This window comes from Amblyomma maculatum, chromosome 7, assembly GCF_055883805.1.
Source record: "Amblyomma maculatum isolate TAMU_Amacu chromosome 7, ASM5588380v1, whole genome shotgun sequence".
Taxonomy (NCBI): domain Eukaryota; kingdom Metazoa; phylum Arthropoda; class Arachnida; order Ixodida; family Ixodidae; genus Amblyomma; species Amblyomma maculatum.
In genome coordinates, this window is record NC_139350.1 from 6,278,532 (window position 1) to 6,292,707 (window position 14,176).

Consider the following 14,176-nt stretch of genomic DNA (forward strand, 5'->3'; position numbering starts at 1 on the left):
GTGAAAAATTTTGCTAACTCTTATCTACTCTTATCTAACTTACCACAGCAGTGAAACGCATACCAGTACACTCATTTTGGCCATTACAGCACTCCTGTGTGTTTGGAGGCAAACCTTGCTGCATACTATATTTGCAGTGTGAAAAAGCATGTCGGTGTAACTATAACCTGCCTTGTTTCTTTATGTACTTGTACTCATTTGCTTAAATAGAGCTCGAACTGAATACGGGATGGGTTCAAGAAATTAAGTTGAAATTGTTTATTATTTTGTATGAATGAAGGTCACTAATGAAGCATAAACCAACTAGACGAACAATATACTGCATAAAGGATTCTATAAGTGCTATGAAAAAGGTCAGGTTATGGCATTTAGCAGTAATCACTTTTTTTTAATGTTTCTTTTTGTGATTTGTCAGTGCATGTGAAGCGTTAACATTGAGTGTTGCCCTATTTCCCACTCCATGGTGAAGACTTTCGTCTCTGCTAAAGGGAAAAGGGCTGGTGTGCTTGTGTCTTAATTTGTCTTTTACCCCTGCCGTCTCAATAGCTGTAGTTGGAATAATCAAGCAATATATACGCGCTGCTTGTTCACTGCCAGAATCACACACACAGTGTTGAGTATCCTAGTGTAGGCTATTTCTTGGTCTTTTCTATTAATTATTACGAGTATCACATCATAACACCAGTGTTAACAATCTAGTTGCTGACAATTATATGAAACACAAAAAATGAGCATGCCAAAATGCACAAAAACTCAATGTGCGCACATGACATTTTGCGTCATGAACTGAGTTAATGTTGTCAGTGAACTGTTTAGGGATATGCAGCATGTGACTGTAGCATAGATGCGCACTCACCTGCATAGTTCAGCATCAAAGAGTGTCTTTGCCAGCTGTGACACACTCTTCAGCGTGAATGCTAGTGCAATCACAGACATGCGCCTGCCGTCTTGAGCTACCGGTGTTCCATCTGGTAGCCGAAGGTCCATTAGTTGCTTCCCTGCAACCTCCATCACCTCTCCTTGATACTGGAGTGTTGACGGCCGCAGTGGTGCCTTGAACCCTTTGGCTGTTGGGTTGCAGGAGTTTAAGTGGTCAAATGTCCTGAAAGATAATGCTAAATGGTTAGCTTTCTGCATATTCTTGTACACCAGTGCAAGCTGAATGAATTATTCATGTTCGTAAAGCATAATATGATATATGAATTTTTATTTTCATATGCTATGATAGGCATCTCATTTTCTAAGAATTTATGTATAAGCAAGACCTAAGTTCTGCTTAAATATTTGCACATTACTGCCATTAACCTTATACAGGCATATTCTCAATGTCTCAGTGACACAAGGTTTGTGGAGTGCTGTCACCAGAGGTGCATCACCCAGAAACTGGTGCCTTTGTAGATGACGGCACCTGCGGCATCATGTCATAGGCATTCAGTCCTTGTGCAGGCGGCCCAAAAGAGGGTTTTCTGAAGTGAGCATAGTTGAGATATGTCTAGTTTCAGGCACATATCCTTTAATGATACCTGTGCAAATGTAAACTGTGCACATGCATGTATTTTATACATTGTTATATTACAAATATTACCCTTTACAGGCTTATACTATAGGCCCGAGCTCAATAGGATATTGCTTGTACATGTAAATAGGTCATTAAGAGATACCCCAAAGCTAGCCATAGGGGTTTTGAACAACAGAAAGCTATTTACAGGGTATCTGCCAGTTGCCTGGCTGTGTAAGCATTTTCGTCTGAACGTTTCGTCTGCACAATTTGTTAGCCAAAAAACAAGCGCTTACTATAAATAGACAAGGTGGGCTAAAGGCAAGGTGTTCACTATGTTGAGACATCGGAGCTGTAATAGCGCACTGTCATGCCAATAGTGCCTTGCCCACACAAATACAAATGAAGGACTTGTGCAGAGAACAGGCTTCATCTCTGACTGTAACTGGAGTTAGTTGCTGCTTACTACTTCTTAAGGTTGCCATTTAGTGTGAAATCATTACACCATAAAATTTTGTTGGTCGTTTTCTTATTTTACTGTGGCTTGTTTTTCCTTGAATTGCTATTTTTAGATCCTGATTATTTTCATTTCAGCCGCTTCCTTAATCATCACAATCTGTGGATACAGGCAGAGAAATTTAAACATGTTCAGCATTGCTAGACCTGTCCGAGTTGTGACCCTTGTAGCATTAAGAATTAGCCTTAAGGTAAATAAAACATTGTCTTATTGATTTATGTCTCCTTGTTTAAAGTGGGACAGTTAGAGGTTTTGCATACCTTATGTCCTGAAAATTGTTTTTGCGTTAACCTAACCATATGCGATTGTTTACAGTACCTTACAAAATACATGCAAAGCAACCTATCGTAGGTCTTACCGATCAACCATGGCAATAAACTTGGCTGTTCCACTGCAGTCTTCAAAGTCTGGGAGTTGCAGCCGTGAGGCAAACTCTAGGGCCTTGCTGACAGAGCTGCTGAATATCTGTGCGGCTAGCTTAACTTTCATCACCTATTAAAGGAAGAAAAAAGCAGGATATTAAACTTCTGCTGGCGACCTTACAGAGGTTACCTCACCTGTCGATAGTACTCAATGTGGGCTCTTGAAAGTTTGTTGGCTGCACGTAGCCCTTCCTTATCCTGCAGCTCATGGAGGCGCACAATGTGTTCCCACCGGACAGTCTGTGAAGTAAAGGGGCACAGGATTTTGGGTTAATTGCAAAGCCATCTTAACTGCCTTGGCATTTACAGTTTCTTGAACACTAAACAGCTTGTTTGCCTTTCTTTAGTTTCTACAGTGTTAAAATGACATCCATGTCGTTTTACTTCTGCAGTATCCTAAGGTAATATTCACCGCAAAGCACAGTTGAAATCTTGACTAATCTTCTACCACCGTATAATTTTTCATTACTGAGTTAAGCATATCATGCTGCAGTGGCTCGGGGGTTTCAGTGCTTAATCACTGAGTTGGGCGGCCAGTGACTGACCCCAGTTATTGTGGTCATGTTTTGGTGGAGGTGAAATGCAAGACAGCCTTGTGCTGTGCATTGTTGGTGCATAATAAATAAATCTATCTGGTCGAAATTATCTGGAACTCTGCTACAGTGGCTTCACTTTGGGACATTAAGCACCATAAAGCATGAGTTAAGCGGCAGAGTGAAGGATATCCTTGAACAGGGAGAGTTGAGTAGAAAAACATTGCATGAATGATTTCGTTAAAGGAGCACAGCAGTATAATTGCACTTGCCTTATGCTATTGCTTTCCGCATAGTTATGTTGAGGAGGTTACTTTCACTGCAGACCAGGTTATAAGCTAGATGGGAGCAAATTTTCAAATGCTAGTACATTTGCTGAAGGCCATCTTTTTTTCTGTAAACGTCTTGTCGTGGTAGCTCAGTGGTTAGGGTGCACGACTACCCAATGATGTGAGATTGACTCCTGGTGGTGGTGGCAGCTTTTCGATGGGGGCGAAAAGATAGGCGCCAGTGTGCGATTACAGTCTGTGCATGTTAAAGAACCTAAATGGTCAATATTTCTGGAGCCCCCTTATTTCATCTTTCATAGCTTCATTTGCTTTGGGATGTTAAACCCTATAAACCAACAAATCATTTTTAAACAAGATGCAATACTACTATCAACTACAACTTTTGGATCCAAATATAATTTTGTTACAGATGAATGCCTGTCGGCAAAACAGTTGTACCTATCTTCCCTTAGGCCGTTCATTATTATGAAAAGTGATTACAGTGAGCACAGCCTCTTTAATGGTTTGTTTTATATTATTTTCCATAATGTCACTCAAGATTTAAATTCAAGCAAAAGGAAATTTTTGCTTGACATAAAAGCAAAATGTTCGTCAGCTACATACTTTTATTTTAAACGCAGCCACTGTATTTATGCTATTTGCTTCGGTAGCCTAGTCATGCTATATGAACAAAGCTTTGGCACTAGCAAGGGCATTGTCTTTCAGACATACAAGCCTGATGTGAATGTTATTCCTTATAGCTTAGTCATTTACAGTCATTTAAACTTCTTTTCACTTCCCTTAGTCTTCACATTTGTAAGTGCAGCTGTGTTAGTGGCTTTAGCTTGTGTGGGAAACTATGAACAGCAGGCTATTTAATATATTTTATAGAGGCAGTGCATAAGCTGTTTTAACACAACACCATTAAAGGTCCCATTCTGCAGCAAATATTTCTAGCATTGCTGCTGCCAGCATTGCGAGCTGAAAAGTCATGGCCACAACTATGCGAGTTCGTAGGTGAAACAATGGGCCACCGATAGGGTTATGTGACATCACAAGACCACATGTTGGGAGGAGATGAAAATCTAACCCACCGCCCTTGGATTCCCAATCAAATGTGCTGTCCTTAGGCCACACAGGCACATCATATGGCTTTGTTGAATTGGTGCTTTATATTTTTGTCCCTTGGTCACCCGTACAGTATGGTAACTTACAACTATATGCTAATGAGTGTATGTGATATTATAGAGGCATAAATTACAGAATTAGTGATTGAGCGAGTAACAAAATGTGTGCATCCACAAGAGCAGCTGCAGACAAGAGTCATTAATGCTGTCGCAGCATACTCTTAAAGACGTAGCTTAAGTGCCCTTCAAATTTCTCTTTTTGTTGACAGCTGAATACACTTATCAGTTCTCATTGCTAAAATATAGTATTTCTTACCCCATAGAAGCTGCTGACTAGAACACCTTTGTCGCCAAGGAGATTCCTGAGCAGCTTTATGCCATGGCAGGCATCAAATAGCATGAAGATTTTTTGATGCTGATTTTCTGGGTGGGGAAAGAAGGTCTTCAGGTCTTTGTATGAATGCTCGTGAACCTGGCATCCAAGCAGCTTTGCCATTGACACATTCGCGCTGAGGCAGTCACATACGACGGCCACTACTGTCAGTCCACACTCAGTTATGCAGTGGATGGCATCAAGCAGCAAGTTCTTGACCACTTCCCCGGAGAGGCCAGCATTGAGAAAATAACCAAATGGCATCTTCCACGGTGCTGCTATGCCAACGACCATGAACACTAGTGCCTCTGTTGCTAGTGGTGCATCATTGACATCTTCATTTTCTGGCGAGTGCCCCAGGTCTACATAACCGATGAGACGGCCACTGGAAGCATCAAGCTCACATGCCTTCCTTATGCTCATCCCGTCAAGTAGTATAGAGCACAGTCGCTCCCGTGGTGAATCTTGCCCATGTTTGACCTTTAGATCATTGAGTACTTCAGCAGTGAAGCCTGGCCAGCCACTTACAACTTGTAGCCATTTCCTGATCGCCTGTGCACTAGGCATAGGAAACAGCCTGCCCAAGTATTCATAAGCCCGTGGCGAATAGTAGTAAAGTGTGGAAGAAAATTTTTTCATCTCGTCATTATACCTCCTGCGACAGGAATGCTCAGCAGCTGCATTTTCTCCCCATCCTTTTAGAATTTCTTGTGGGAGGTTCTGAAACTCTTCAAGCTTTTTTTCAGCTTCTTGGGAAATCAAATTTTTCGCCTTCATCTCCTCAATGACATTCAGTAATGTTCCACTTTTTTTCTCATATCTTGTTGTTTTTTCGTGCAGCACTTTCAATTTCTTTCGGGCAGACGTAAGACCTTCTTCCAGCAGCTTCACCCTGTCCTCGGTTATTTCGCGGCTGTATGTGTGGTCATGTTTTACTGCTGAGTTTTGGTGACTGGTTGATGGCTGTTGAACTGTTGGCAGGGAGATTGCAGCATATGGTATGTCTCCTGAGCCTGGTGGTGGTGTTGGTTGTTCCTGTGAAGCCGTGTCAGCACATCCACTGTGCTGTGGTACTTCCTGGGAGCAAAAGGCGTCCATGTTAAACTTACTTGTCTGCAATTGCCATACGTCTTTAAAATCTGTGGTGTAAGACCATTGCCACTTGTAATAAATCAGGCCAAGAGGTTGTCTCAAGTTGTAGTGTCACATTATCCCACACAACTTTATAGGTACCTGCTGAATGTGCTCAATGTTTTTAAATATTAATGGTAATATTAATGGTACCATCCTCCATGGCAACTACAGTAAGTTGCATCACTTCCTGATTAGTGCTGTGCCTGCACTGCATCATCTTGGCAAAGAAGATAAATTTCATTTTTTCTGTGCCGAGCCAAGAAACTGTATATTGACATTTGGCCTCTACAAGCTATTCTTTTTTAAGATACGTGCTTGTTAATTGTTGAAACCCCCCAAAAGTACATGCAAGTGTGCATAACTACCTGTGTGCATCCAGTGTTGTGTTGAAACTGCGATGGCACTGCTCCTTCATGAAGCACACATTGTTGACGCCCTGCTCTAAAATCGCTTGCTAAGAAATGAGCCGAGCAAAGTGTTTGGTATCTGCTGGGCCTGAAGTCTGGTTGCCCCATCGCTTGCAGCCATTTCGAAAGTAAGTCGGAGTTGTCCAGTGGGAACCTGTGCATTGAACACATTTGCTACAGGTGAGAAACCGAAAAAAAAAAGTTTTTTTTTTTGTATTTTAGAGTTAACTTGCTAGCTGCAATGAACAGGTGAGAAAATGAAAGAACGCTTTTTTGTTGTGAATTTTAAACTTCAGAACCTGCTACTGTCAAACTCTGCACATTTCTCGTGCCGACACTTGCCTTTTAGAAGCGCCAATTACTTCGACAAGCTACAGTTACCTTACCCGCAGTTGAAATTTTCCCACCCATTTCGAAGCCGGGCAGTCACAGCGCGCATTGCAGACGCGACTTCACGAATTCACGGAAATACCAACGTGATAAGCAGTGGTAAATATATACGCCAGGTACTTACTTGTGATAGGACAGGCTTCCGCTTCGTACTTTGTGGTTCTCTTTGCAGAGTCCGTACGCACAACGCCAAGACATGGTGAGAGCCGTCAAATAGCGCGCGCCGCGCGCTTATAGGTAGCGAGCAGACGAGCAGTAGCAGACTACAAACGTAGTGCGCAAAAGCCACAGTAGTGCAAACGCAACAGAAGACTGCGCCAATAAACAGTTTCGGTTTTCTAAAATGCCATCAAAATCTTCTTGAAGTAAATAAGCAACCGTATATATTTTCAAAAACTTTTTTCTTTTTATGGTATGCTCAACAGGTGCGAAATTTTGGTTTCCGCGCAGCTTAATACTCAGCCAATAGGAGAGCGAGCGATCGCTTATATTGGATAAATTTCGCACTGACATGCTGTTTCTCTCTCTTTTTGCTATTTATAGTCACAAAATTGAATGTTAGAACATTATTTACTGTAGAACAACTTTTATCTTTGCATTAGTTTTGGCCAAAAGTTGTAGTTCTGCACTCGGCAGCTCTCCGGCCCATGATGCTTTGAGCGCCCATGGTGGCTGAACCGGTCGTCTGGATACTCCATGTAAACTCCCATAGATGGCAGCCCAGCTTTCCCTCTAGGTAAGAGTAGGAAACTCTATGGGCGCCGCCAGGGGAAGGCGAATATCGAGGATCGGGCCTCAGTACGTACGAGAGGGCGAGACTAAAACCCGCCATGAATAGGGTTTTTTCGGCTGAAATTTTGTCCCTAGATTTCCCCAAGCGCATTGAACGCCATGTTTTTACAAAGTACCTAAATGCTGACTATTATGTGCCTAGTTGAGTCTGAATTTGTCCCCAGATTCGTGGCGGGCTGGCGGGCTTTTCGGCTCTTTCCTCGTTGTCGCCGACGGCGTCCAGAGCTTTTGGATTAACGAGCTCTGGACGACGCCGTCGTCGGCGCATTCGGGCAGTGTTTGTAAAGTCTCTCAGTTTATTGCCGTGGTGTTGCTGCAGGGGAGGTAGTGCAACGCACCCTTAACATTAAACCATTCAACTGCAAAAGTCGGACGTTCGATTCATGGGTGCCGAGCAAATTTGCGATGTCTGCGTCAACGATCTGACATCGGCCGTCGCTTCTCACGTAAGCCATTGTCATTGCTGTTGTTTTTTGACATAGTGCGCTGAGTGCAGCGGTAGGTGGGTGTCGTGTCCATTTTTGTCCGCGAAATCAATGCGAGAGGTGTCATTTAGCAGTGCATTAAGCTAAACAGCAACCTGGTACTTAATTGTTTTTGAAATTAGCGTGCAGTTTGTCAATTACTTATATCTCTGTGGCATGGATGCCACCTTCTAGCTTTGGAAAGCAATCTGAAGACGGTGCAAAACTCGTGTGTTTTATCAGGACATGTATGGATATATAAACAGTATAGCAAAAATGACTGGAAGGAATTAAATTGTTTCCAACAAAGCTTTGCGCAAATACATTTTTTTTTTTTTCTATCAGGAGCTTGCGACAGCGCAACACGACAACGTAGGCACTATACTGTGTCAGCTTGCTGCTTATCTGCTTATCTGATTCTAATTTAAGATGATTAGCATAACCAGCATTTGTTGTTTTAGTGGTTATTTTATTACATATACAAAAGGAAAGAAAAGATGTTTGCCAGCCCCGGTATCTGATATCTGAAGCACCTGAACAGGGGCGGTGGAATTGAAGGGATAGTGAGGAAGGGGTAGAGGAAATCAAAGAGGTGAACGAGAGGGAGAAAGGGCAGGGTAGGTAAAAATAAAAAATATATATGTATACACTATGACACAATATACAGTAGTTCGCTTGAGGCCCAGAGTAACGAATGCAGCGAGCTGCCAAAATGCGGCCAGGAAGGTAGCTTGCTTAACTTCCTTCAGGTCACTTGCAGCTGCCTTGTTACTGTATACGTGTTAGTAAACTATAAACTTTGGCTGATATCTCATATGCAATGCTGCTTGGTAAAGCACTCACTTCATTTCAGTGTTTACATGTGTATATGCCATTTTTTGTTTTTACTGTCAGCAGTCTTGGAGACGCAGCCGCTCGTTTATTCTGGACAACTTTCGCATCCTTGGCTCCCTACATGTACAGTACATGTACCAAGGTATATATATGTGCATTATATTCAGTATTTTCATTTTATTTTTCAGTGCATGAGTATTGTTTCTGCTATGGATAGCAATTTGTTAAGTGACTGAAAAACATTTATAGCTACAATTAAAACATATGAGTGTCAATCTGTGAGGCCACATTGTTGCCATTGTCGTTGGTATTGTCTGGACATGCCACACCCTATACCCAATGAATTACCTGTATAGTCATTCCACCAAACTGAAATTGAATCTGGGTTGCAATACACACTTATACGCTACAATACCCCAGCACTCAACCCAACACTACGTCTCGTCTCGTAACTGCCACACTTGTTGGCTGCTTACTGCACCGAGCTACTCCAGCACTTACTGTTAGCACTACACACCCATATATTGTTTTTTATTTATTTATTTATTTCAAATACCCTAAGGGCCTTTGCGGGCATTACATAGGGGGGGGGGGGGGGATTCATCAAATAAACACAAATAATTTACATTACAAGCAAAGAAAAAGCTGTAAGCAGAAATAGGTGCACAAAAAACCACGAACAATTTATGTAGCGACATCTAGATGCTAGAATCTAAGAAAGAAGACATCTAGAATGAGAGCAGTTAGGGATAAGAGTAGATGGAGAATACCTCAGTAATCTGCGATTTGCTGATGACATTGCCTTGCTAAGTAACTCAGGGGATGAATTGCAAATAATGATGACCTAGACAGGAAAAGTAAAAAAGTAGGCTTGAAAATCAATATGCAAAAGACTAAGGTAATGTTTAATAGCCTAGGGAAGGAAAAACAGTTTACGTTAAGTAGCGAAGCACTGGAAGTAGTAAGCGAATATATATCTATTTAGGACAGGTAGTAACAGCAGATCCGGACCATGAAAGGGAAATGATGGAGCACATTTGGCAAGTACTCCCAGATTATGACTAGCAGTTTATCGGTATCGCTCAAGAGGAAAGCATACAACAGTTGCATCTTACCTGTACTTACCTATGGGACTGAAACGTGGAAGCTAACAAAGAGGGTTCTACTAAAGTTGAGGACAACGCAGAGGGCTATGGAAAGAAAAATGGTAGAGATAACGTTAAGAGATAGGAAGCGTGCAGAGTGGGTCAGAGAAGTAACTCAAGTCACTGACATTCTAATGGAAATCAAGAAGAAGAAATGGGCATGGGCAAGACATGTAGCGCGAGGAAAGGATAAGTGATGGTCGCTTTGGGCAACAAACTGGATTCCAAAGGGAGGAAAGCGTAGCAGGGGGCGGCAGAAAATTAGGTGGGTGGATGAGACTAAGAAGTTTGCAGGGGTCAAGTGGATGCAGCTCGCACAGGACCGGGTTAATTGGAGGAATATGGGAGAGGCCTTCGCCCTGCAGTGGGTATAGTCAGGCTGAGGATGATGATGATGATCTAGATGCTTAAATTAGCATTACCTCATGGTATAGACATCCGCTCACTGGTCCTTGTTGTCATCCATGGCTTGGGCTTGCAACCTCCGACTGCTTGCTCCTTCACACCCTCGTAGGATAGTCGTGCATGGCGTGTGAGTGCCGTACATATAAACCAGTATCCTTCAGTGCTCTAACCTCACCCAGTATTATTGAGCACTAGACTGGCTTCAGCATTTTGCGCTGCCCTAGCTTAAGCATCTGTTGCGAAATTAAATATTAGCAGCCACATTCTCCTGATGTTATTCTTGCTTTAAATGGACATCAGTATACAGAACAACAGAATGATGATGGGAAATCGTATTTCCACAGATACAACACAAATGGAGTTTTAGGCCTCAGGAAAGCTTTAAATAAATATTTAACTTGATCTCAAACAATTCAGGCCTGCCATAGTCAAGCCCCCACTTCGCTAAAAAAAGAAAAGCAAACAAACAGCAACTGCACGCTAAAATGCAAATGCATATGGATACATTGACGTCATTTGAGAGGCTACACATTTCACATTCATGCGACGCAATCGTGCGCAGCCACTGTCACTTCCTTGATACTGTCCAGACCTGTACCTGCTCATTGTGCCTTACGTTCCCTATTCCTGTGAACTGTTTCAAAGCTTTCTCCTTGTCAGCGGCTTGTGTCACCTTCTTCCCACGCTTACAGCCACTTTTGCCCTTGCATGCAACATGCTTGATTCCATGATCTTGAAAAGGCTATAACAAGTTCTGCATGCACATGGAAGCAAATTTGTAAATATGTTGTAAGGCACAATGCTTTGGTGTTATACTGCTACACTTGTCTGTTTATTTGTTTATCTGTTATGTCTAGGCAAGTTCTGTTATGTCTTTTTTTTTTTTTTTTGTCCTACTGTTATATGTGCTTGGTTTTTCCATAACCACTTCTCTTGATGTCATACGACTCGAGATGCTTGGGGCATTAAACCCCATAAACCAGTTACCAACCAACCGTCTCTTGGCACTAGCCTGATTTCTTTTATTCCAGTTTTTCAGTGGCAAGAAAGCATGCTGTCATCAATCTTTCCTCCCTCCATCCTTTTGATCGCTATGTGGTTATTTCTTTCCCTGTATCATATAAGGGGGACGCTCTCCCATGTATAGATAAATCAGCAACCGTGCGGTACCCGCTTATTGCAACATTCTTAACAAACCATATTCACTGCAGCTTAAATGTGGTGCTGTCATTATATCATAAGCAGAACAGGCCTCTCGGCACCCCTGCTCCTGACCTGAAGCTCCGGATTCTACACGGCCTACCCCGACGTGAAGCAACTTTGCTGTGCTGCCTGTGGGTTTGTGTAGCATTCACAAATTCTCATTCGTTTGTGATAGTGATAATGATAAGTGGGAGGCTTAGCGTGCAACAGACAAGGACAGGAGAGGCACACAGGACGAGCGCTAACTTACAACTGAAAATTGGAAGGGAAAAAGTACGAACTCGAGGAAACAATTCATTCATCCATAGACTAGGAACCGATAAGTGCGTAAGTGAAACGTCGGTTGTTCTGTTGAAAAAGGAAGCATCGTTTTTAAATGCTGTGTAAGTTTTTGTATGCTTCCGGTATTTCGTCTCTATTCTGTTTTATCTGCCTTTGGGTGGCCCGAGATTATCTTGAATTATCTTCCCAGTCATGCAAATTCAGGGCTTTATAGAGCATGCGCACATATTGTTTCCTCGAGTTCGTACTTTTTCCCTTCCAATTTTCAGTTGTAAGTTAGCGCTCGTCCTGTGTGCCTCTCCTGTCCTTGTCTGTTCCGCGCTAAGCCTCCCACTTATCATGTATTACCAACTAGCCCAGAACTCTACTTTGCTCTCGTTTGTGATAGGTATGGCTAATAGCCCTGCATGTGCAACCTGTGGGTCTGACGAGACTATAGGCCACATTCTTTGCGAGTGGACCACATACAATGCGGAAAGACAGTTTCTCTGCCCTGCACTAGAGTGTCTATATGGACACCCGCTGACAGAAATCAAGAATATATGCCATTGGCTACGGCGATCGTCTGCGGTGAAGACCTCCCAGGCACTGCTCTGCTTCATGAAAACCACGGGCCTGATCGGTAGACTGTGATTTTGCTGTGATGCGACGTGATATGGCTGTGATGTGACAGTGCTGACTTCATATTTCTGTAACTTTCTTTTACACATCACTTTTATATCCACTTACCCCCTTCCCCCAGTGCAGAGTAGCAAACCGGTTTCTTCTTCGGTTAACCTCCCTGCCTTTCCTCCTCTTCCAACACCCCTGCCTATAGTTACACTCAGAACTTGCCTGTGCAATGAACCTAAACCTGAAGTTGCAAACCAAGATGAGGTGAAAAGCAACATAAAGTACTGCAGTTCATGTTCAAGACTTTTATAGAGACTCCAATTATAGTTTGAGTCAACGGCAAGTATCCGAAGGCTTTTTGCTATGCAGCACGCACAGTGTGGATGTTCTTGATTGCATACAGCTCCCAAATTTATTAAACTGTCAGCACATAGAAACGAAAGAATGCGTCATTTCAAGCATTTAGTCGAGTATCGAGCACACTGGTGATATGTTCATGTTCTCCTTCTTTCCCCTGGCGGTCCGTGAATGGAATGGCTTAGCCGATGAAGTGGTTAATTGCTCATCACTAGATGGGTTCAGTTCACGGCTGGCAATTGTTCCTTGAGTACCCTATATATGTGTAGCCTGACCTCTGTACAAATATAGTGAAACATGTCTTCAGCGTGATTGTATTGTATCATATCCTTCTTTTCCATTTCTTGTTCCACACTGCCATATAGAATTATATATAAATTAGACAAGTGTGGATTGCCAGTATTCCTGTCATTTGCTGTTTCTATATTATGCCCCAAACCTGCAACAGCCTCCAAAAAGAGGCTAGCAGTATGTATGAAATAAAATAAACCAGTTTAGAAAGCTTGTGCCTTTCCTTGCTTTTTGGACGGAATACAAGTTCTCGGGCCATACAGGATCTGCAACTGCTATGGAGGGTCGCACGGACAAGCTAGGCGCTGCCCGATCAGTTTCATTGTCAGCATATTTTATGTATATACTGAGGGATACCCCCCCCCCCCCCCCCCAATTTTTTTTTTTCTCACTGTGGCTAAGGCCAGACAGGAAAGGAAAGAGGACAGGCCACTAAGGGATAAATTTAAGAGAATGTGTAAGGTCACTAGGGGTGAGTTGGCTCATTTTCCAAGGCTAGGGAACAGTGGCCTATCTTACCTTTTCTGCCTAGCCTTGGCCACACTGCCATAAGTTGTCTCCGAGTGTAATTGAAGTCGAAAATGACTATTAGTGGGATTTGTTTTTATGCTATGTATGGCGTAAATTTTTTTTCGTAGCCAAACTGAATCTCCCTTTCATGCCTGGCGTCTGCCTATAAACTCGTCGACTTTGCGCCTGATTTAAACGAAAAACGCCACCCTTCTGCGCAAATTAAATTTTCAAAATTCGCGGCCATTATCATCATTATCGTTTTTGTAGCGTCTCGCGCCATCTGTTGTGTATGTACACCAAAAAGAGAAAAAAAAAATAAAACATTCAAGATGGCTGCCTCCATGTTTTGCGCTGAGATGCGTAGTGACCGTCTTTTTTTTGAAGATTTCTCGTCCTGAATGTTTACCCATAGCAAAATTTCACGGTCCTCGCTAATAAATAACACGTCCCGCATCCAAGGTGCTGCTTTTTCTTGCAGGTAAGGACATAAGACGTCAAAGGGCCGCCGCACGTCCTCGCGACGGCGCGATTGTTCCCGCTATACGATGTGTTGCGTTTTGTTGCGCCGGTTGTTTTGTGCTTTATGAAAGTTACATCTTTGTGCTTAG